Below are 22,311 nucleotides of genomic sequence, written 5' to 3'. Positions count from 1 at the left end.
ACGACTCGTTTTGTGGATGTTGTGATGCTCCAAACAATCTGTCCAGTGTTGTACATCCACTGTAAGCTTTTTGGGTCAGTGTGCATCACATGATGACCACCATGGTTTGCCCGCTATGTCAAATTGGCTTCAAAGCCCGGGCGATCTTCCTCGAGGCTGAGCAGTTTGTTCTGAATGTCCAAAGTTCTCTCAGTTTCATCACCATGGACAGGACTGGACGTCACATCACTGCTGTTTGTTCTAGATAATGCTGCACATTCCCTCAGTTTCACCATCATATAGCAGACGGCTTTATGATTTTATGATACATGTACTACACTTCCTCAGTTTTAGGGGCTGCGTAACGTTAAGAATATATTGCTATTGCATACATACTTGCTATATAGTTTATTTGAACTGTGTTTACTGATTTGCAATGTCCAAACGTCTTTTAAGTGTATCATAAAGTATATATAATAAGTATATCAGAATATCCTACACTCAAAATATTGCACCATCAAAGGTGGTCTAAAACAGCTAACATTATGCATTGCCCATTGTTTCCAGGTCAAATTTTTTAAATGCTTTATAGTCTTCCACATAAAATGCCCCACGTAGCCAATAGTGAATAAATGAAGAATTTCTGTTGTGAGTTTATTCATGTTTAATTCCTTCTGTTGTTCAACACTGGGCTGGACACGTCTGAGAATACGTCAATGTGTCTGAAACCATTCATTATTAAGTGTCACTTTATTATATGTTCACCATGTATTAGTGTGAATTGTCATACCTGGTGTAGCAGACTATTCCATAATGCAGTGTATTATAATAAACTTTATATTAAACAACTGCAATACTAAAGAAATGAGCGCAGCAGTGTATTTTTTACCCATCTGACACATTATATATATATACAGAATTCCTCTGTGTGGTGAGTAGGGAATAAATGAATCATTTGCTGCAGACTTTAACACTGTCGTTTGTTTGTTCTAAATTGTGCCACACTCTCTAATTGGGGGTTGTTGAGAATATGTTCTTTGTTTGTTTGTGCTAAATATTTTTCACTGCCTCAGTTTCACACAGATAGATAGATAGTAGAGAAACTCCTCTCTTTCTGCAGTAAGGTCAAGGCTTGGTGATGCTAAGAGTGTCATACTGTTGGGTGTTTTGTCCATGATGCAGTAGATTTTAGTTTCAGAAGCATGTACAGGGCTGTGTAATATTAAAAGCATAGCTGTGTCTCTATTCTAACACTACTTATTCATGATGTACTATAAAAGTTGTCTCAGTATCAACATAATTAGCCGTTTTATTCTAACAGGAAATAATCCAATATGTAATGACAATCAAACTGTGACGGCAAGACTTCAGAATGTCACTGCTAATTGTCACTAATAGAGACAGAAATGTTGTTTTCAAAGACCTCATAGTTAATTTGTTGCTTTCTCAGTTGTTCATAAAACTGTCTCGCCATCATCCACAATTTGTTTTAAACGTTTTCCATCTGTGAGCATCGCCTCCCACCCTCACCATCACCTACCACCTACATTTTCTCACATCAAACCAACATTAAAAACCATTTTAGTACGCATTCTTACTGATATGAAGAGACTTAATTGACACACGACAGGAAATTAACTAGTTGCAGCAGCTCGCAAAACACAACGTGGATAAGAAAACACTCCAGATATAAAGACACATGGTGTTGTACTATGATACACCGACTGGCAGAGTGATATTGTGTATCACATTGTTGGTCAGTGTTGTCCTGCTGTTGACATGGACGACAAAGTAACCAAGTTCCATAGAGGAAGACGTCCTGGTGTTTTTGCTTGACCCACAAACTAATTTAATTTAATAAAAGTCAAGTTTATAGTTGATGCTATGAGTAATAAATGCAGGTATGTAGTATGTGAATGTGGTTGCTAAAATATTAGAAACAAATCTCGATATAATGCAGTCCACTACAACCTCTATAGTAAACCTAATAGTTAAACTGATACCTCTCTAACAGTGTCGCCAAAACTGAAACATCTCAGGCTCAGATCCATTCTATGTGGATGTTTCTCACAATTTCTTATATACCAAGTCTGCACTGCCACATCTGTAAAACATCAGGGGCTACCTACCTTTCTCAATACAACTCAGTGTCTAAACATAGTTGTAGACATGGTGGCGCCTTTAGCTATCATCGCATGTTGTATGAGGTACAACTAAAACACATTCCAACAGTGTGGCAGAGCTGCTGTATTGAATCACATCGGACTGTGCAAGCGTACCTAATGAACGTCTGCAACGGTAAATATAATTAACACGTGAAAAAAGTAATTGCACGGTGTCGTGTAATTGAAGTGAGATGTAAATAAGTGCAGATCAGCTCAGAATACTTGATTCAGAGTGTCACTGGAATTAATATGCAACTGGGACACAGCTATGGAGACTAATGTCGTGAACTGGACTGGACTTTCAGCACCATGGACAGGGTTCTGTCCTCTTGGTGCTGTGGCGTGTTTCAGCACCATGGACAGGGTTCTGTCCTCTTGGTGCTGTGATGTGTTTCAGCACCATGGACAGGGTTCTGTCCACAGCCCCGGCTCTGTCCGTGGTGCTGAAACACATCATACTGTTGCTCGTCAGATTCCTGTGCTATGACGCGGCTGTTTGTTTGTCCTGGAGCCTTGCAAATCACCGATGCAGTTTTATGTGTCGTCTCAAACGAGCTCCACCACGCACATACGTTTTTGACCACCCCCACTGTAATAACCTGCACGCCTCCTCCTCCTCCTCCTCCTCCTCATACGATAACAGAAGCATGCGGTGTATGAAAGCTCGCTGAATGAAATGAAACGTCTGCTGGATGCCTTCCGTGGCTTTGACACCAACCAAGTGAGAGCTCTGCATCTTTAAAACAGAGAGAGAAAAAAAAAAAATCAACACCAACACGGGAGGAAAAAAACACACACACACACACACAAGCAGCTCAGTCATAACTGTGGGATGATAAGGACTACCTCTTTTTACTTTTGGAGAGAGCCAAGCCGTTAGGAGAGCATTCAGCATCAGCTGTTCAACACTGGTCTCTCATTGCTGGAAGTCGGGGCTGAATCAGTCACATGACAGAACTGGAGGCAGAGATCTAGAGAAAAGGCACAGCATTTCGGCTTGCACCGCCATACTGTATTTTGAGCCATATCACATTTTTATTGCAACATTTTACTCCCGCTCGGTGAGTACATTTCCAATGGCTTTTTTGTAAAGCATTTTTTGTCTTTTGAATTGCCCCCCTTTTTTTTATTTTTCCTCCTTTTGCTGGTGTTTGAAAATTTGAGCATTTGACAATGGTGGTTTTGAGCGTTTTTCACATCCCAGGCTTCAAGTTTTTAGCATGCAGTTTATTCTGATCGAGAGTGCCAAGAGGGGTAAAAACGGGGTGCGAGATCGGGTCTTTGAGAAAGCCTTTACTTGCTTGCAGTTTTGTTTCGAGGGTCGAAACCAAGCAGCTTTTGTCGGTATTTGAGATTTTTTAAAACAACATTTATTGGTGGTTTTGAAACATTTTTATTTTTTTTGTATCTGTTTTCTGTCGACTTTTGCTGTTGCTATGCTTTGGTTTGCATTTTGCAGTGTTGTTTGTTGCCTTCGAGTTTTGTGATTTTGATGTCTCGGTGGATCTCAGACGATCAGAAAAAACCGAAAAGAAAAAGAAAAACCCTTTGCTTTTACTTTGTTTCCTCTTTTCTTTGTGAAACAAAAAAAACCTGGTGACGTTTTAACGTGATACTTTTCTTGCAGCCGAGCTCACAGGTTTGTTGTTTTTGTGTTTCTCTCTTTTTTACGATTTCATTATACTTTTGCTGGTGGCAGTGTCAAGTATTTTTGGATGTTGTCGTTTTTTTTTGTTTTTTTTTTTTGTTTTTTGACTAGATGATGCTGGGTGGACGAGGGGAGTTTTGATTCTTGGGGGAGTTCAATGCGTTTTTGTTTTCTGTTTCGACGAGGATGAACAGACATTTTCCCTTTTGCAGGTATATATAATATGAGTGGATGAGTGACACGTTTCTGTATTTACAATAAAGAATGAGGTGACAGAAATATGCACCTGTGGCTGACGTGTTATTTCGTAAGGCTTGGTCAAATTGCTCTTAGAGAAGGCATTTATCAATGTTATCTGAAGGTTACCTGATCTGATCCATAATGCTTCATTAAAGAACAAAACAAAAAAAACAGGAGTGATGTGATCAACAATTCAAGAAGAAGGATTGGGAATCACACGCAGGTCGTTGTGATCACAATGTTTCCTTTGTGTTTTTTTCTTGAGTTCAACAATCTCCACGCCGTCGCAGCTGAGGAATAAATGTAAGTAGCTGCATTCAGGTCCCTCGGAAGGATGCACTGTAACCACTGTAATGATCTCCCACTGTTAAACTATCCAAACTCCATCCATGCATCGACTTGGAGGGGCAGAGATAACAATTTCCTTTGCTGCAGCAGGCAGTTTTTCCTCAAACTGCAGCAGGCTATGCTACCAAGTTGGGTGAAATAATTAGGATAAGCACTATCTCATGGGGCAAAGTAACGCTCTTAAGTGCCCTCCTTATTGCTGGACTAACTCAAATCGGCTTTTGTAGGCCTGCAATTCATAAATACTTTTTTTTGGATTTGTCACATCTGATTTTGCAGGAAATGAATAAAGACTAAAATAGGACTTAGAGAGTATTAATCCTCCCGGTGTGCTGCAGGAGATGCAAACATGAGTAAATACATGTCAGGTAGTCTTGGAAGAGAGAGCATGGCTTGTAAACTAGGTACTATAATTATTCATTACAGTGTTTTTGTAGGCTACAATGCTGCTGTGTCTGTGTGTAGATGCCTGTGCATGATGCTTCCTCTACTCAGAAGCTACTGGTGCTCAACAGAAACCCTCAATTATTTGACTTTTTCTGGCCTTTTCCAGTATAACCAGTGTCTGGCTTCAAGAGTTCAGCTGTCTCTCCATTTTGATCCACATGTATCCAGTTTAACAGAACACAGGTTTTGTCAGTACAATATTGTAAAGCCTATAAAATATACGAGAGTCTGAGTGTAGACTGTTAAGTCCCAGTGTTTCATGGTAGATCAGTTATTGAATGCAGAACCAGGGAAGGTAAACTTCCATTTTTAATACAGCAAACCGTCATTAAGATGATACATCTCATTATGTATTGACAAGCTGCCATTGTGTATTGATTGCTCAGAGCCACAGGGAGATTTTAATGGGTTTTTTTATATTTATTATTTAATTGTCAGACTATTTAGGAACAGTAGTCCAATCAGGAAGACATCCCTCATCGTCTTTACATTCAGTGGTTGAATAGCAGACCCCTTGGAGACCGAGCTGTTATTAATTATTGAGAGGAAGGGTGCAACAATTCAATCCAGTGCTGCAATGCATCATCAAATCTGATGAATCTAAAAAGCTATTAAACACGTTTAAGTCTAACATCACTTGTTGAAAAGAATTGCTGTAATTTCCAGACAGAATCTCATTGTGTTGGATGTTTTCAGCAACTTCCCTCAGAGCAGCACACTTTCCCTCCTGTTTATCTCTGCAGAATGGAGCCCAAACGTTCGCTAAATTCAATCACAAGCGAGGCTTTCATAATACATCTGTAGCTGTGTAAGCACTAGTCCGTTTGGTAACATTTCAATAAAAGCTCCTTCAATAACATACCTTCAGTTTCAATACATTCCCGTTCATTCAGACGTTTCAAATCTTCCCTTTGCCTCACGTCGCAGCATCGCGGCCCATCGACATTTCTTCACGCTTCTAGTCGACAGAGGTGTGTCTGCCACGCCGCCACAGCATGAGCTCCTGGACATCTCTCCTGCTAAGCATTATGATAGCTTCTATTACGTCCTGCGGTGTTATGTCTCCCCTCCGGGCACGTTTCCCGTTATCTAGGCCAAGCCAGACCTGCACAGGAGACTTGCAAAAAAAAAAAGAAAAAAAAATATGATAGCTCATGAATGGATATACCTCTGATACCATGAATAAAACATCATGCAAGAGCAACTTGTACACACCGAGCATGTGCTTAACTATGGGATGTAGTGTGTGTGTGCGTCTGCATGCATGCTTGTTGTTGGTGTTGGAGTGTTACTGAAACAACACTTTCAGCTTGACTGAGTTGGACAAATGGAAACATAAGTAATATGCTGTGCGCTGCATCCTACATACACATGTTGTGTGGTTATTACGGGATGTTCAGTGACACATGTTTCGAACACTGTAACCCACAAAGATAAATGATGCATGCACAGATAGCTCAGCTCGACTCGTTTAGTCTAATTTTAGCACACACGTGCTGCATACTTTACTATCACAGTGTCAGCTATCGACAGCAGTGGAGGAAGTCTTCAGATCCTTTACTTAAGTAACCAAAATACTCTGTGACAAATGAAAGTCCTGCATTGAAAATGTTACTTCAGCAAGTCAAATGTACTTAAAGTAATACAAGTAAAAGTACTTAATGCTCCCTGTGACTGTTGTAGTATTATGTAAGCATATAAAAGCAGGATTTTGCTGAGGTGGAGCTATTTTTATTATTTGTATGTCTAAGGCTTTAACTAATGATTTTTTTCAATGTTAATTCCTCTGCTGGTGAGTTTCTCCATTATTTAATTGGCTGATTGATTGTTTGGTTTGCAAAAATGATGAAAATATTAAAGATTATTACCAAATTAGAGTCCAAAGTGACACTTTCATAATGTCTTGTTTTGTCCAACCAACAGTCCAAACCTCCAAATTAAAAGCCACTCTCTACCTGTAAAGGAAAGTGTCATGAAAAAAAAAGACTCAGGTAAAGTAACTGTAGTAAATGTACTTTGTTCCATTCCACCACAGACTATTAAGTTCGAATAAGAGACAGAAGAGAACTTTAAGATCACTGTTTTTACAGATAATCAGTTTCAATCGACACGTTTGTCTTTTTTCAGTCACTGTAAGATCTTTGGAAAGATTCTGGATATGAGAAGCAGCAGTGGAGCTTTATTTTGCCTTCCTGATCCTTAAATACACACAAATAATCGAAGGTTTCATTGTAACTATGATCTGACATCAACCTTTAAAGTGTGTTCACACTGTTACACCCACTAATTTCTTTAAGCCATTACTCATATACAGCATAACGCATGTCTGAGGGAGACGGATTAGATTCAGAGAAAGAAAGAAAGAAAGAAAGAAAGAAAGAAAGAAAGAAAGAAAGAAAGAAAGAAAGAAAGAAAGAAAGAAAGAAAGAAACTAAATTGTGTACATTTCCATCAAACTAGAGAATGAATCATGATGAAACTGGTTATTATGCTCTCCATAATAATGGTATAACTAAAACAAATAACTGAATACATTCCTTGTTAATTATTAATGCACTCCAGTTTATCTATTTAAAATGTATCTTCCTTTAATGACACTGCACTGCTGCCTACAGATAAAGAATGTTGTATTTGTTTAAAGAGCACTGTCCTTAGTCGAGGACTATCCATTATGAATAAAAACGTTAATTAAAATTGTAGATTTTCATCATTTTTAACATAAAAAAGCATACAGGTGGGATGAATGCTTTTTTCAGTCGAAGCAACCTCCACCAAGAAGAAAAGGCAGTGTTTATGTAGCCTGAGAGACAAAATCCAGGGCAGAAAGGTTCTTAATGACTCCTAAAGCACATTAACTGAAGGCGACCTTCATGAGCATATCGACATTTTTATCAACTCCGAGCTTCTCTCATCTGGAGTTTGGCAGCTGGGCATTTAACTACATCTCCATGACCCGCAGTATCAAATTAAAAACCGGCATTCACGTCATGTTTTACTCCGTCAATGAGGCATTCTCTTCCTGCTACCCCCCCTTTAACAGATAAACAGCTTACCTTTGGCATCACTCATTCTACTGAAACGAGCGTTAAGTACTTTACCGTCCTTTTCTGAGCTGTTAATTTGATAAGTGAGCGGATCTCGCACTTCATATTCTGGGCAATTAAACCTATATCTGACGAACAGGGTCAGGCTGAATGACTTCCCAGTGTCTATTATGGGAACCATTTGAGTTATAGAGCGTCACATAAAATGAGCCGTCTGCACCGACATGATGAGACCTGGTTGTATTTTTAGAATTTCGCATGAAAGCAAAAGTTAGAAAAACATTTATTTTTAATTAACGCAGTAAATTAATATTATTTTTTTTTTAAATTAGGAAACAAATCACAGAGTAGGAGCTGATGCATGTGCATGAGGAGTATAAATGCAGTTTGAAAATGGCCAAAAGAGCCACAGTCACTAATGTTTTTTCCTTATCGAGAGCTAACAAGTTCACAGAGGAATTACTTTTTCTATTTTTAGAAGGAAATAAGGTTCAAGCTGCCTGATAAGCAGCAGAACATCAACTCACAAAGAAGGAATTTACACCGTTTCCCTACTTTGTCCGCTCTCGGTGTGCAGATATCGATTCAGCCGGCCTGATAGCTTCCAGGCCACATCTGTCTCAGGTCGAGTCAACATATTCAACACAAAGTTTTCTAATCATACTGCTCAGATTCAGATTCAGATGCATCAAAGCATTCAGAATTAGTTTTCAGATTACACATAGAGAGAATTCTCATGCTGACATTTCCCCAACCTCCTCTGTCATTAAACTGTAATTTTAGAAATGGCGAGTCTCATTGTTTGTGCACATATTTGTTTCTTTTGGCATATTAATACATGTTTTTCTGTCCATCCATCTGCTGGAACGTCATTGTTGAAGCGTAACCCTCAGGCAGCAAGATGACCAAATATTTTGCCAGTTTTTTCTGCTCGGGTTTGATTTTTTTTTTTCTGAAAATAATGGAAAGTCTCTAGTATATATTGAATTATGGAAATATGGCTGAAATGTTTTGGCAGAATACAACAATGTTCTATGAATATGAGATTCCCATTCGCACTAATTATTAGACAATGAACAGGAGAGTGAACGTTTCTGAGTGAAATCAAGCTTTTGCAGTTTTTCTGACCTTCGAATTCAGATTGAACAGTCAGATTTTTCTTTTTCCTTTCTGGCTTTTTATTTGAATCCCAGTGATAAGAAAACACCATCATAATTGCTCGATACCTGGTACCATCAGATTAGTTTATGAAAATGCTTTTAAGGTCTCCAGAAAATAGCAAGCATGGTAACATCTGCTTCAACATCACTAATAATGGTGGTGTTGAAGTAGTCTCTTGCTTGTAGTAGACGTTCTGTATTAAATGGAGTGATTGAAGCCGCATGAAAAGGCAAGTTGATTGACTGTTTAGAAGAGAGTAGAATTTTTTTGTCTCCCACCAGGGTGAAAAATTGTCTTTGACTTAGTGAAACATAAAAAAGCACAGAGTGGAAACAGAGCGCCATTGAAGAAAAAAGATAATTAATACAAAAGATGAAACATAAACATGACTTAGAGTCTTACAGGTCAATTTGTGGAAGTTTAAAATTCGGATTGCTCTCTGACTTCTTGGTTGCTGAAGGCATTATTAATTTAACATTGAGTAAAAGTGCAACTGGCAATTTAGCAATGACCCGGGCATGAATATAATAAGTGTAGAAACATCTTGCATGGGAAACATTTAATTAGGGAGATCATTTAGAGCATCCCTCATGGCAGTCAGGCTAGAAGAGCCTCAGTGTGCTTATTTTATTGGTTATATCAGCGAAAAGAGAAGAGGTTCGGATAAACAGCAGCAGCGATTTGATCCACATTTCTCAGGCACATATCTGATATGTCTAAGTGGCTGTGTGATGTTCGCTGAGTACGGGGGAGAGAAAAGTAAACAAACAAACCTGAAATAAAAAGAGGCAGAGGAGCGGCGTGAGGCCTTCCAGAGCAGGTGGCGGAGCCCTCCAGATGCTGCAGAGAAGCAGCGAAGCAGATAATGTCCTGCCTAGATTACCTCAGGGACCCCGATTACAGTGGAGCGTCCTCATCTGGGTCAGCTCCAAGCTGGTTCTGCAGGGATCAGCTGTTCTCACTGTCATGCTGCTGGCCTCAGCTGTCTCTCACCTGCTCGGGACCAGTTGTGGATGCAATGAAACGCTAAAAACCACAGTCTGTACAGACATGATATACTATACTGTACACGACACTCAGTAGCAGACATATTGGCAAGTTTATTGACAATGTGGGTATTGTTTTGACTACATCTGCATAAAGACTCTGTAAGCATGGGAGGATTACTGGGCCAGAGCCTCTGTATAAAGTGACTGCTAATACTTATTGTTGGAAAGTCAATCAAAAGCCTAGAAAGAGACACAAAACTGACTACAAAGAGAAAACTGACTACAAAGAGATGCAACACGTCCAAAAAGAGACATAAACTGGCTACAATAAAATACAAAATAACCACAAAGATACATAAACTAACTACAAAGAGGCACAAAATTACCACAAACAGACAGACCGACAGTAAAGAGACACAGAATGACTGCAATGGTACACAAACTGACCCCAAACAGACAATAACTAACTACAAAGAGACAGACGGCCACAATTAGACACAGACTGACAGCAAAGAGACACAAACTAACTACAAAGAGGCAAAAAAATGACCACAAACAGATACAAACTAACTACAAAGAGGCAAAAAATGACCACAGACAGACACAAACTAACTACAAAGAGGCAAAAAACGACCACAAATAGACACAAACTAACTACAAAGAGGCAAAAAACGACCACAAACAGACAAACTAACTACAAAGAGCCAAAAAACGACCACAAACAGACAAACTAACTACAAAGAGCCAAAAAACGACCACAAATAGACACAAACTAACTACAAAGAGGCAAACGACCATAATTAGACACAGACCGACAGCAAAGAGACACAAAATTACTGCAGAGTGGCACAGATTGACTGCAAAGAGAGGCAAAAAAAACAACCTGCAAAAAGATGCTGAAAAAAAGATTTAAAAAAAACACAAAACAACTACAAAGAGACAGACATCGACCACCTGTGCTGTATGTGATGTACTTTGTGTCTCTCTCAGTCTGGGAGTCTTTCTCTTATGTAGGAGGGCTAGGAGTGCTTTTACATGTCTGTGCCCAGCGGTCCATTGCCTCATAACCCGTCCATATTCATAAAGCAGTTTAAAACAGGAGTCTGAGATTTAAAAACTTTAAAGGTTTATTATCCAGAAATAGAGTCACATCTGCACGCAGATTAATGTTTAACATCCCAGACAGCCTGCAATAATTTCAGACAAAAAGCAGCCAAAGGGCAGAGAAAAGTAAAATATTTGATGTTGTTTTACTGTCCGGACACAGTGCCTGTTACTACTACTGTTCAATGCCAGACTCCAAAAACCTTAACTTACTTACAAAACTCAAACTGAGGGCCCCCTTTAAGTGTTTTTAAGGGGATTAAAGCTGATAAGTCAAATGTTTTTACACTAAACTCGTGCCTAGTGATCAGAGTTAATAAAGGAACCTACAGTCGCAACACAATCATACATAATTAGAAATAAATGTTAAGCAAATATCTAAAAAAAAACATAACGTACGAGTTAAGATGCATACTGTTTGTATTAAGTATGTCAGATATATACACAGACATATCATTGTGAATACTGTATAGCCTCCAGTATTAAATCTACATTATACAAAGAAGGCAAAGAATCCCATATATATATGTGAAATGTGTCAACAGGGCTGCAAATTCATATCATAAAAATGAAAATATGTGTCGTGTATTAAGTAATAGAGGGGAAGGTATATGTGCAGAATAGATATTTCAAGGATATGCACCCTGATATAGAGAAGGGGAAAAAAAGAGAGAGAGATATTTCAACATAGACGCATCCTGACTCACACACTCACGAGGGTCGCGACCTCAATTTTCAGTGTCTGCCACCGGGAAAGCACAGGCGCACTCAAGGAGAGACGGCTAGCCAGCTAGCTAGCTATTGAGTTTGTGTACCCCCGAGGGCAAAAACATGTCCACCGAGCAAACCTTTTATGTTCCTCTCAACAAACGGTTCACTCAGGGGGAGCGAGGGACTGCTGCCGGTGATGGTGAAAATGTATTCCACTCCACAACTTTGAATGAGGCTGACAGCGAATCCCACACTGATGACAGGATATGAGCAATTCATCCTGAGAGGTTCTTAAATTCAAACGTTGTGCGCCTTTTGTCGAGCTGCTTGCAGACATTTGTCGTGTTATTTCTTCATTCGGGCTCTTTGGTTTATCACACAACCTGTACGTGCACACTTCCCTGCAATTATGCATCTCAAACAAGTGTCGCATGCTCGTCGGGTGGATTGAGATTGTCGAATATTCAGTGGTGATGCAGTTGAAGATGTTTGAAGAGAAACTCCGCCGAGACTGTCTTAGTTGCATAACAAATTTATTACAATAAGTATAGTAACAAGTAAAACGTTACTTGGAGAGCCTCTGCCCGAATGATAAGACTATCCTGATCTATGCGGGACAAGCCCTTTTATACGATGGAGGTCATGCTTCCAAGACATGCAAACAAAATTAACAATATCATATAACTCGTGTCAGAGGGAAAAAAGAAGAAGATAGGCCCCTTTTCCAGGATACCCCAACATGTGGCCTTAACCCTTGACCTGATCTTTCCCCTGCTACATCATAAATATCATCTCTCCTGTCAACGGTGCCAACCTGATGGTTTTCTGATACCCCTAGAACAGCTGACGACCAAAGTAACTATCTTGATGTAAACCATATGTATATAATAATACTAACATTAGTATGTAACTATGCATCTTTGTGCAGACACCTCAAGATTAAGGATGGTAAATGTCTGTCTGATTACACTAAAGAGTTCCCCTGAGCTAAAAAAAACAAAAACAACAAAAACATCTGTCTTGCTCAAATGTAGTCCTAGCCATCAGTGTGTTTATGGGTAAAAATAGAACTTCCATCATTTAATTCCCCACTTAGCCGCAAAAAAGCAATCTTCTCCTGAAACATTAATAGCTTGTTGACATCAGTGAGCCACAGTCTATCAGGTGGGGTGTGTGTAAATAAGGCTTCATCCTCCACATTGATTTTTTCCTCCAGGTTTTGACATCAGAGGAAATCAAGGAGCTCATTGCCGCGTGTTCTCGCAGATACCGGCAGCTGTTAGAGGCCGTTACTTCGCTTTCTATCCACTTTCTCTAACAAACACAATGAGCATCACTGTGCAGATACATGCTCTGGATTTCTGACTCATTCATTGAAAGTTTGGTGATTACATTCATTACATACCGTAGCACCTGTATCACTCAAGTAGTCCGGTCTAGCATTATTAGAGGATATTGATCGTACTTACTTATGGATTCCTCCGGCCTCTTAATACTTATGTGTTTCTCTGTATTATGTGTAATACTCATTCTGATATTGTCTGTTAGTGTCACAGTACACTAGCATCTTAAACAAACCTAGAAAACTTTCCAATTTGCGTCACACGACCCCTTAAAAGTGAAGAAACGTCCACTTGTCACCCATCGTCGCTGTGACATGAGTTATGACAGGGCACCCCTGTTAAATTTAAATCAAATTCAGAGGCCTTAAGAGGTCAAATTATTCAATAAGTCTCAAGGAAAGAGAGCAAAGATTAGAAGAATGTATCCAATGAATGTGTTATCTTGGTTTTTTTTTCTTGGTTTCCTGTCAGTCATCTCGCAACCTTTGGGGTTTTCTTGTAACCGATTTGATGGGTCCCAACCCGCAAGTCTGGAACCACTGACATACATGGCAAATATGTATTGATCAGCAGGGCAGGACAAACCCGTTTATGGGGCTCTGGGTGCCCCCACTCAGCCCCCCAACCATCTATTTACCAAATAAGTTGATTAAAAGCTTATTAATTTAAATATAATGACATGGAAAAGCAGAGCCTCAAGGTTAGCAACAAATGCAGGAGTTACTTTTCCATTTCTGTTAATGAATAAATCAAAGTAAACTCCTTCACAGGAATGTGTCATTTGGCCTTGTCCATGTGTCTTGTGGCATCACGTGTCTCTGAATATATTGTGTTTTTATTTTACTGCTTTATTTTGCCTGTGGAAAGTGTAACGCAAAGGCACATATTTGTACAGCAGCTGCGGTTGATGGGGTTCTACAAAAGGCTGGACTGTGGTACTGTGAAGTCAGGTTTGCTTTGTAAAACATAAATATTCATTTGTGCGTTACCAACCTTTATGTTTTCTGAAGTTTTCTTGGCAGGCACGGTGACTTAATGCTAAGCTAAGCAGACGAGTGTGGTATTAATATTCTCATCTCACTGTCTAAACAAGTGTGTTTTCAAAAATGATGAGCTATTCTCTTCAGAGCTTAAGTTGCTCCCAGTAGAAGCGGAAAGGCGCTTAGCTCACTAATTAAGCTTCAGACTTTTTCTTTTTCTTTAGCTTTTCAAACTATTTTCACGTTTGTTTTTACTAATTAAACAATATTATCAGTATAATTAGTTGAAAGTTGACCGCCTCAGGGTTTGGGTTGCCTCAATAGTCAATAGATTTGTGACCAGAAAAGTTTTGCATCATTTCATTTCATTTCTTTTTGGGTTTTTTCCAAAAATCTTTTAGAGCCATAGGGAACTAACAGCAAGGAAAATCAATTTCTGCCAGTTTCTGACAAGTCAGTGGTTGACAGTGAATATATTTGTCAGGGGTAGATGTAAAGTCGTTGCGAGCCACAGGAGCTCGACAGCTCTGTAATTCAGGTGGAGCCACAGTTTCTGTACGGCTGCGACATTCGTACGAGTTGAATGAATTGGGACATCTGTCGAGGTCTCTTCTTATTTTACAATACTCTAAAAGACACCTGTCAGTGACATCATCGGGGAATACAAACATAATTAAGTAATCAAGCAGACACATTACATATGTAAATGACATTAATTGCAGGCATGGGTTTGAAATATTCATTCAAATTAGTCACATCGTTTAGGCGGAGATCTCTTCCCAGCGAGCGTAATCATTGAACTAATTAGGTCAGTCAATGCACGTTGAAACAATCTGAAAAAGCAATTTCAGTTTCCAATTAATTCCTGACAAAGAGAATGAAAGTAATACAGGATGCAAATGTGTGAAGCAATAGTAAGAAGAGAAAAATACCTCTTCTGAAAACCAACACACCGGCTGGCAGAAAAAAACTTGAACCTTGACTGTTATTATTCTTCAAGATTTATGGGTCAAAATGTTTTTCAAGCCGACAGTCTGCATGGATTTTGGAAGTATCTCAGAAACACTATTCAGTGTCACATAGATGCCAAACACTCTTTCACCTTTCCGATACAAAACAAACCACTCAGGAGAGTTCATAACCAGCTGGAGAGTGCATGCCTTGTTCAGAAACACAAAAAAAAACTAATGATGCGCTCTGATAACACTCCAGTTCAACACCTGGCACCGGGGCACAGTTTGATATTATGATCTAAATCAGCGCTATAATAACGTAAAGTAAAAGCCGTGGGGTTTGTGAACAGAACCTTTGTTGAACAGATATCTAAATAATTTCCCAATCCACACTTTGTCTTGTCACTCAATACAAACATCACACTTCTAAATGTCTATAAATCTGGTTAGAATACAAACATCACACTTCTAAATGTCTATAAATCTGGTTAGAAATAGAAATAAAGGGGGCTCTTTATAACCGAGCAGCTGATGCGAGCTGTTAGTAGCCAAAGAAGCGTTCAGCTGTGCTTAGTTTTAGTTCAATATTCAGATTTTTAAAAAAACCTCCTTTCAGTTTTCAGCAGATTTGTTGTTCAGTGCACGATCATGTTTCATAAGCAGCTTAAAGTGAGTAACTCAAAAGAAATGATGGCCAAGAAAGCACTTCAGATTTTTTTAAAGGTTTGACAGTGGAGATATAACAGTAAACAAAGAGAGAGACATGTTGTGGTAAGAATATTACATTCATGCCAGTAAAGCTTATTTTGAATTTGATGCAAAATAATTAAAATAATTAATTGTCAAGTCAAACCAAATCCCATTTTCTTACGTTTGAATCACAGAAACATCTGGACCTCCTATGGACAACCGAATTCTTATACCTTATTTTATCAATACCTGATAATATCATTTTCTCATTAACCCTGCATTAATCTGGGCCTCGGTTTTTTAGAGAAAAATATAGATATTAGAGATAAATATAAATATGTTATATGGGAAGAACATCCAGTTCTATTTCCACTATTTATTTCCATCCACATAACTTTTTGAAATTCGGTTCAGCCTGACCTTTTCGGATTCGAATGCAGTGTTTATTATTATTTCATCGATTTAGATACACAGCTAAAATTTCATTTTCATAAATTGCCGTATAAAACAATTTAACTAACAACCTTTAACACACAAATGCACATGTTTTTGTGGCATAAACAGACTGGACACATTTCTTTGGTAGTAGTATAGCAGCAGAGTAGTAGTGCACTGGTGATACTGTATAATACTTTATGTGATGACACATGCCCTGAGTGCTCTTTCACCTTTCCCCCACACATTTCCTTCATTCACACTTTCCTCCTCCTCCACGGCGCTGCCCATCTCTCCATCCTCAAAGATCCCACCAGAAGCCTCCAGAAAGACAGATGCTTTGTCCATTCATTCAGTAATTACATTCCACTGCCAGGTCCTTTCAGGCTGATTATTTAGCTGTCTGTCTCTTTCTCTTTATCTATCGGCAAGCCACTTCTTCCGTGTTAGCTCCTGATTCGGGGGCGCTCAGGACAGCGGGCACAGATAAGACTCACATCCAGTAACATCATCCTGACTGCGTTAAACAATGAAAAGAGTTGAAAGCGATTGACCTGCCAGATTTAGGGTTTATTTTAGCTCCTGTTCAAGGAGGGAAAAACAATAATCACTTCATCACGAATGACTAAGAAATCCAAAGTGTTTAACTGCATTGGACAGTAAACAGTAACATATGGAGGACGCTTGTTGGTGAGCCGAAGCAGTTCATCATTTTCTGTAACTCATACAATCACAGCTGAGTATATTCACTGTGAAAACATAAAGTTCGTTCTTAGAAAACTGGGAACAAATCCCTTTGGGCTTTATTTCTTTCTTGTCTTTTATGTCACCGCAGCACCAGCTGTTAGTACAGATGTGCAGTTCAGCAGCTGATTTCACTTCATTTCTATGCGGGCACACAAGAAACTGTCTACAGTCTCTTCTGTCGCTGGCTGTCTCACTCACGCTCTTGGATTCGGCTGTCTCATCTGATGTTCCTCTCTCCTCTTTCTGTCGAGAACCCCCGTCTTACCGCTCTTTGATTCCCCGACACGCGGATTTGCCAACATCAGCCTTCAAGTGAGATTGTTAGCATCCAGTGGCACAAAGACAAGCGGTGAGGTGCCACAGGAGGTGTTGAAGAGGCTGAAAGATTCTTGAGATGCTATTAAAGGAAGGTGTAGCGACAGGAGTTAATGGCAGGGAGGGAAAGTTGAAGGGGAAGCTGCTGTGATTCACAAATTGGCTAGATCGACGTTAAAAGAACACGCGGTGTAATTACTGGGAGTCTATTGTGTTTCTAAAAATCTCTTTTGACTCTTTTATGCATATTCTTCCAAAGTATGCATGGGCGTTAAACATCCAATTGCCCAGGCAATAACTACCAAACACCTTCACTATATCAGACAGCCAGTGCATTAACCTGTCTTGTTACTTACTGCTGTGGTAATAATGAGAAAGTCGTGTGGGCACACCACACCAGCACAGAGATGAACAGTAGGAAAGGCAAACATACCCTATATCCACGTCTCTCTATATATATGCATAGATATATGGTATAGATATATGTATGAACAATCAGGTTCGACATGCTGCCAAAGTTTTATTGCTTTCCTCACGTCTCTGCTGGCCCTTGATAAGTTCTGGCTCACACGCAGTACCCATGCAGTCACTTCTTGGTGTAAAGTATGAGTGCATGAGTGGGAGGAAGTGGAGAAGGTCACTTTAATAATATTTGTACTGACTAAAGCCTTTTACTGCAAAAAAAAAAAAAGAAAATGCTGTAAACCCAACAACATTGACTGAGTTGTTTTAATCAATTTCAGTACAGAGGCACTGTAAGGCATCTTCATGCTGGCAGCTGATGGAAGGCCATTGGATAAGGAGCACAAAGTGTGACCATGAACGGTGGTGGGGGGGCAACGTTGCAGAGAAAGTCGTGATAATTTATGGCAACAGTTATAAACACGTCTTTAGCTTGTATGGCAGCCTATATTGGATCACACGTTCCCCACTGAAAAGGCACCATAGAGGGCCTTTCATCACATTTTCTCCTTAAAACGGGAATCCTACAGGGAACTTCATCGTGTTTTCCCCGCTGAAAGGGCACCGTATAGCACTTGATCACATTTATACCACTAAAAAGGCATTTTGTCCACCTAAAGGGCATCATAGAGGGCACTTTATGGCATTTTGTCCACCTAAAGGGCATCATAGAGGGCACTTTATCTCCAAAAGGCCACTTTTCTTTGCGACATAAGCGACCGAGGATTGGTGCAAGCCACAGTTATCCACTAAATTCCACCTGGCACGGCTGTAACCTTTACGGGCGGCTGCGCCTTGGCTTACGTAGCTGATTGCGGCCATTGTAGACGATGATTGTGATTCCATCAGAAGCGCTGCAGGGTGTTTCAGAAGCTGTGACCAACCGCGTCAAGCAGCACAGAGCTGATTAAGCCGGTCCCGGAAGTCAGACGCAGAAACGGCATAGAGAATCTGGTTAGATTTTCAAAATAAAACACCCTGTGCAGACTTTCCAGTCGTAAAAACAAACAGGATTTAACTTTGTAGCATACTTTCTCATGATAGAAACACATAAGCCAATAAAAAATGACCAAAATCTGAGCAGGTTAAGAAAGTCTTTTTGGTAAAACACATGGCTCCTGGTGAGGTATGAAGCCGTGTGGAGAATGGACCAAAACTCCAAAAAAATCACAGCCATGCCTGGTAACAGTAGCTCATGCAAAAGTATATATTTATACAGAACAGTATACATTCAGACATATAAAGTGTATGTAATGAATAATGTCTAATTGGCTGTAATGATTCAAGTAACTGAATAGGAGTTTCATCATTTATATTTCATGACACTGCAGCCGCAGAGTGTCAAAAGGATTATGATAAAGAAGATTTAAAAAGACCAGAAGAAGAAGAAGAAGAAAAAAAAAAAGCTCCTTGAAAAAGAAAAGGTTAAAAAAAGGTCTTTTCTGATTTTCTTTTTAGTGACCAGTTTCATTATGGCGTGGTTGTAAAAAATCAGCTGAAAAGCTCTCAAACATAAGGGTGTTAGGTCTGGAGAGCACTGTGAAGGAATAATTCAGATCAACTGGAGGGTCATTATGCTTTCTGAGTGGTGAAGTGGATACTAAATAGACAGTTATTTCACCCAGGGCAGTGTTATATAGCCAAGAGCAGGTCCGAAAATGTGCCAGAGGGGTCGCTGGGATTGGCTGTGCCTTCCAGATATTCAGAGCAGTAGAACTTCTCAGCCTCAGACAACAAAATTAAAATTAAACAAACTTTATGCAGCATTTTGAATTCATGCTTTGTCCACCACATAAATATGATACAGTTATAAAAAAGCAGCTGAATAGATTTAAGGAGTTAAAGGTGTACTTACTGTATTATATAATTTTGTTGTAGACAGCTAGTTTTTCTCCAGAGAACAAGGTCTTGAGTCTCGTGGCCGATTTAAATGAGAATGTAGGAGGCGATAGGATTCGAGTCTGCCACTAACTCGACCTGTTCATACTGCGTTTCCTCTGTTTATAATATGTTCATCCTGTTCTGTGCCTGCTGTACAAGGATTGCTCTTGTGCCACCAACACTACAAAACTTATTTGGTGACACCCCGAGCTGTAGTAAAGATTTTAAAGATACTGAGGACCTGATGTCGAAGACAAAGTTTCTTTAATCATTTATCTCAGTTGTTCTTTATGTAAATGTTACTTCCCACTCTAACAAAAATACAAATACTCAGATCTTTATTTATTATTTTGTTGGCCTAAGGGTACTCTAGTCAAGAAATACTGAATCATATTATAGAGTTTTTAATTGTAAAATTCAAATTCTGCCCCATGCTGAGTAGTAGAGAGCAGGATTTCAGTTAGTCCATATTAAGTTGGGCACAAAGTGTAACTTCTCTCGGAGACACAAACTGATCCAGACTCAGCTGCAGCAGCACGCCAAGCTGCAAATAACAACCCATCAAACCAGCTGCTATATGTCAGGATTAACATTGTAATAAAGATGTCTCATTAAGAGAGGATGATGGCGAATTAAACTTTACAACTATGCGCTGAAAGCACAGCTATGGGACAGGGGAGGCTTCCTTTCTTTGTCTTTTAAAAGTATCGGATTTTATAAGCAGGACATGCGTGCCAATAAAGTTTAAAATATCCCTTCAGTGATGGTGAGGACATTATAGGATCCTGTTGCAGTATATAATGTAATTAGGAATAACATAGTCAGTGTCTTGCTCTGACTCATGGTGGGAAAATAAATGCATAAAGTTGCCCACTCAACATATGTGTGTCGGTCGATAACCAGGCCTACACTCCACGTGTGTGCTCAACACAAAAAAACTCTTGTAACTTCTTTAAAATGTCTGAATCTTTTACCTGCACTTACTGTAGACTAATACAATGTAACAAACAGACACATCAAGCATCCGTTGTATACGTGCTGATGCGTATTTTACAGAGATGGCAATTCTGCAGCCCACATTTGTAACTCAAGAAACGAAACCTCGTTTTCCTCAACAAAACTCTCTGAAGCGAGGTAAAAATGCAAAACATTTTCAGGCGGTGCTGAGTCGTGCTGTCTCATATGGGAAATCAACACATTAAAAGCAACAGAAGTACTCCATGTAAACTCTCAAGATGGTTTTTACATGGCCTTGTTGTGCTTTTAAGCCTCTTCCTCCCATTTTGGATCGCTGCCAGTGTCATAGTAATGTGCCAGGATGTGTCATCGTCTTATCCGGGCACAACACTTTGCAGAGGACTCTGTTCGGGGGCTCCTTGTTTCTGCGTACCCATACACCATCAGGAGAATGTTTATTTTTAGACGGCCTGACGCTGATTGTGTTTTGAGCGATTTTAATAAGTGCTGAGAAATGTGGAGAAACTTTGCCGGGTTTGAGACATCACCCCGGAAAGGTCAGCAGAAATTAGTGGGATAGGAAAGAAACGTAACCTTTCCCTGGGATGACTGACACAAAGACAGAAGTGGCTTGATTGCAGCCATTGTGTACTCTTGTGTTTGATGATAATTACACATCCTGTTGTTCGCCAGGCTCCATAAATATTTCATAAGCTCCGATCATGGATTTAGAAAGACTGAAAGATTTCCACTATCCTACAGCAGGAAATAACCACAATATAATAGCAAGGGAAGTGTTGCTATAGTTGGCATACACTAATGACTTCTTCTGGTGTGACATTTATGCCTGACTCAAACCAAATTCAGAATTAGACCTACCTGAACATCTCAATCAGCCTTTTGCTACCGATCCACTGAAGCAGAGGCTCCTTCTTCTGAATTGACATTGAATAATGTAAATGTAAAATAAAAGAAATGCAAAAGTGAGATGTTTTGGTTTCTACACTGTGTTATGCACTGAAATTATTTTTTTTTACTGTGACATTAAACCTCGAAACTCCATCTGCAGCTTCTCATTTGCAGATATTGCTACCGCTCAAAGCCGTTAACACTCTGATAGCAGATGTTTTAGCATCCACTAAACTGTTAATACACCAAACCGAGACAGAGAAAGCGAAATGGGAGTTACACAATCAAATAAAAAATTTAAAAAAACACACTTTCCTTAGTTAGTTATGTAATCAAGTTGTGAAAAGTCAATACTGCAGCCACTGAAGAACGCTTAAAGTCGACGGCAGTGTGATTTGACTTTCTAAAACTTGGTGCCTTCATCTCTAAGTGTCAACATCGTGTTCCCAAAACGTTCATTGTGTCACTGCGACATTACCGTTCAGTGTATGTGAACACAGGTTCATTGCAGCACTTAGTGAAACGCTGAACTGCAGGATGGTTGCAGCGGCATCAGTTTCTGCCTGCTCTGTATTGTTCAAAGAGAATTCTTTAACGCCAGCGACTGGAGATTTGTGTCTACTATAAACACTGCATAGTAAACATGACCCAGCGGCACAAAGCGGCAAACTTCAGCACTCGTATTGATTACAGACGGAGGGATGAAGAATGTAGCAAATGGAGACACAGTTGGGTTCTGATGAACGTATACCCCCTTTGGACACTCGCTGCTGCTGAACATTAAGATCCACTCTTTTTTCTGA

At 39.5% G+C, this 22,311-nt stretch overlaps 1 protein-coding gene across 6 annotated transcripts in view; it reads left to right on the top strand.

Annotated features, from left to right (window-relative positions):
• Positions 1–2,992: 2,992 nt before the first annotated feature.
• Positions 2,993–22,311, top strand: part of LOC104931496 (RALY RNA binding protein like) — a 93,917-nt gene continuing 74,598 nt past the window's right edge. Inside the window, exon 1 of one of the 6 annotated variants that reach the window (XM_027274080.1) lies at positions 2,993–3,205. The gene's annotated coding sequence lies outside the window, so the exon portion shown is untranslated. The remainder of the gene's footprint in view (positions 3,206–22,311) is intronic. The other 5 variants (XM_019254177.2, XM_019254179.2, XM_019254178.2 and 2 more) reach the window with 5 other exon arrangements.

The sequence above is a fragment of the Larimichthys crocea genome, chromosome XXIII (genome assembly GCF_000972845.2).
Source record: "Larimichthys crocea isolate SSNF chromosome XXIII, L_crocea_2.0, whole genome shotgun sequence".
Taxonomy (NCBI): domain Eukaryota; kingdom Metazoa; phylum Chordata; class Actinopteri; family Sciaenidae; genus Larimichthys; species Larimichthys crocea.
The sequence above is the reverse complement of the archived record's forward strand: the minus strand, read 5'-3'. Positions and strand labels throughout refer to the sequence as shown.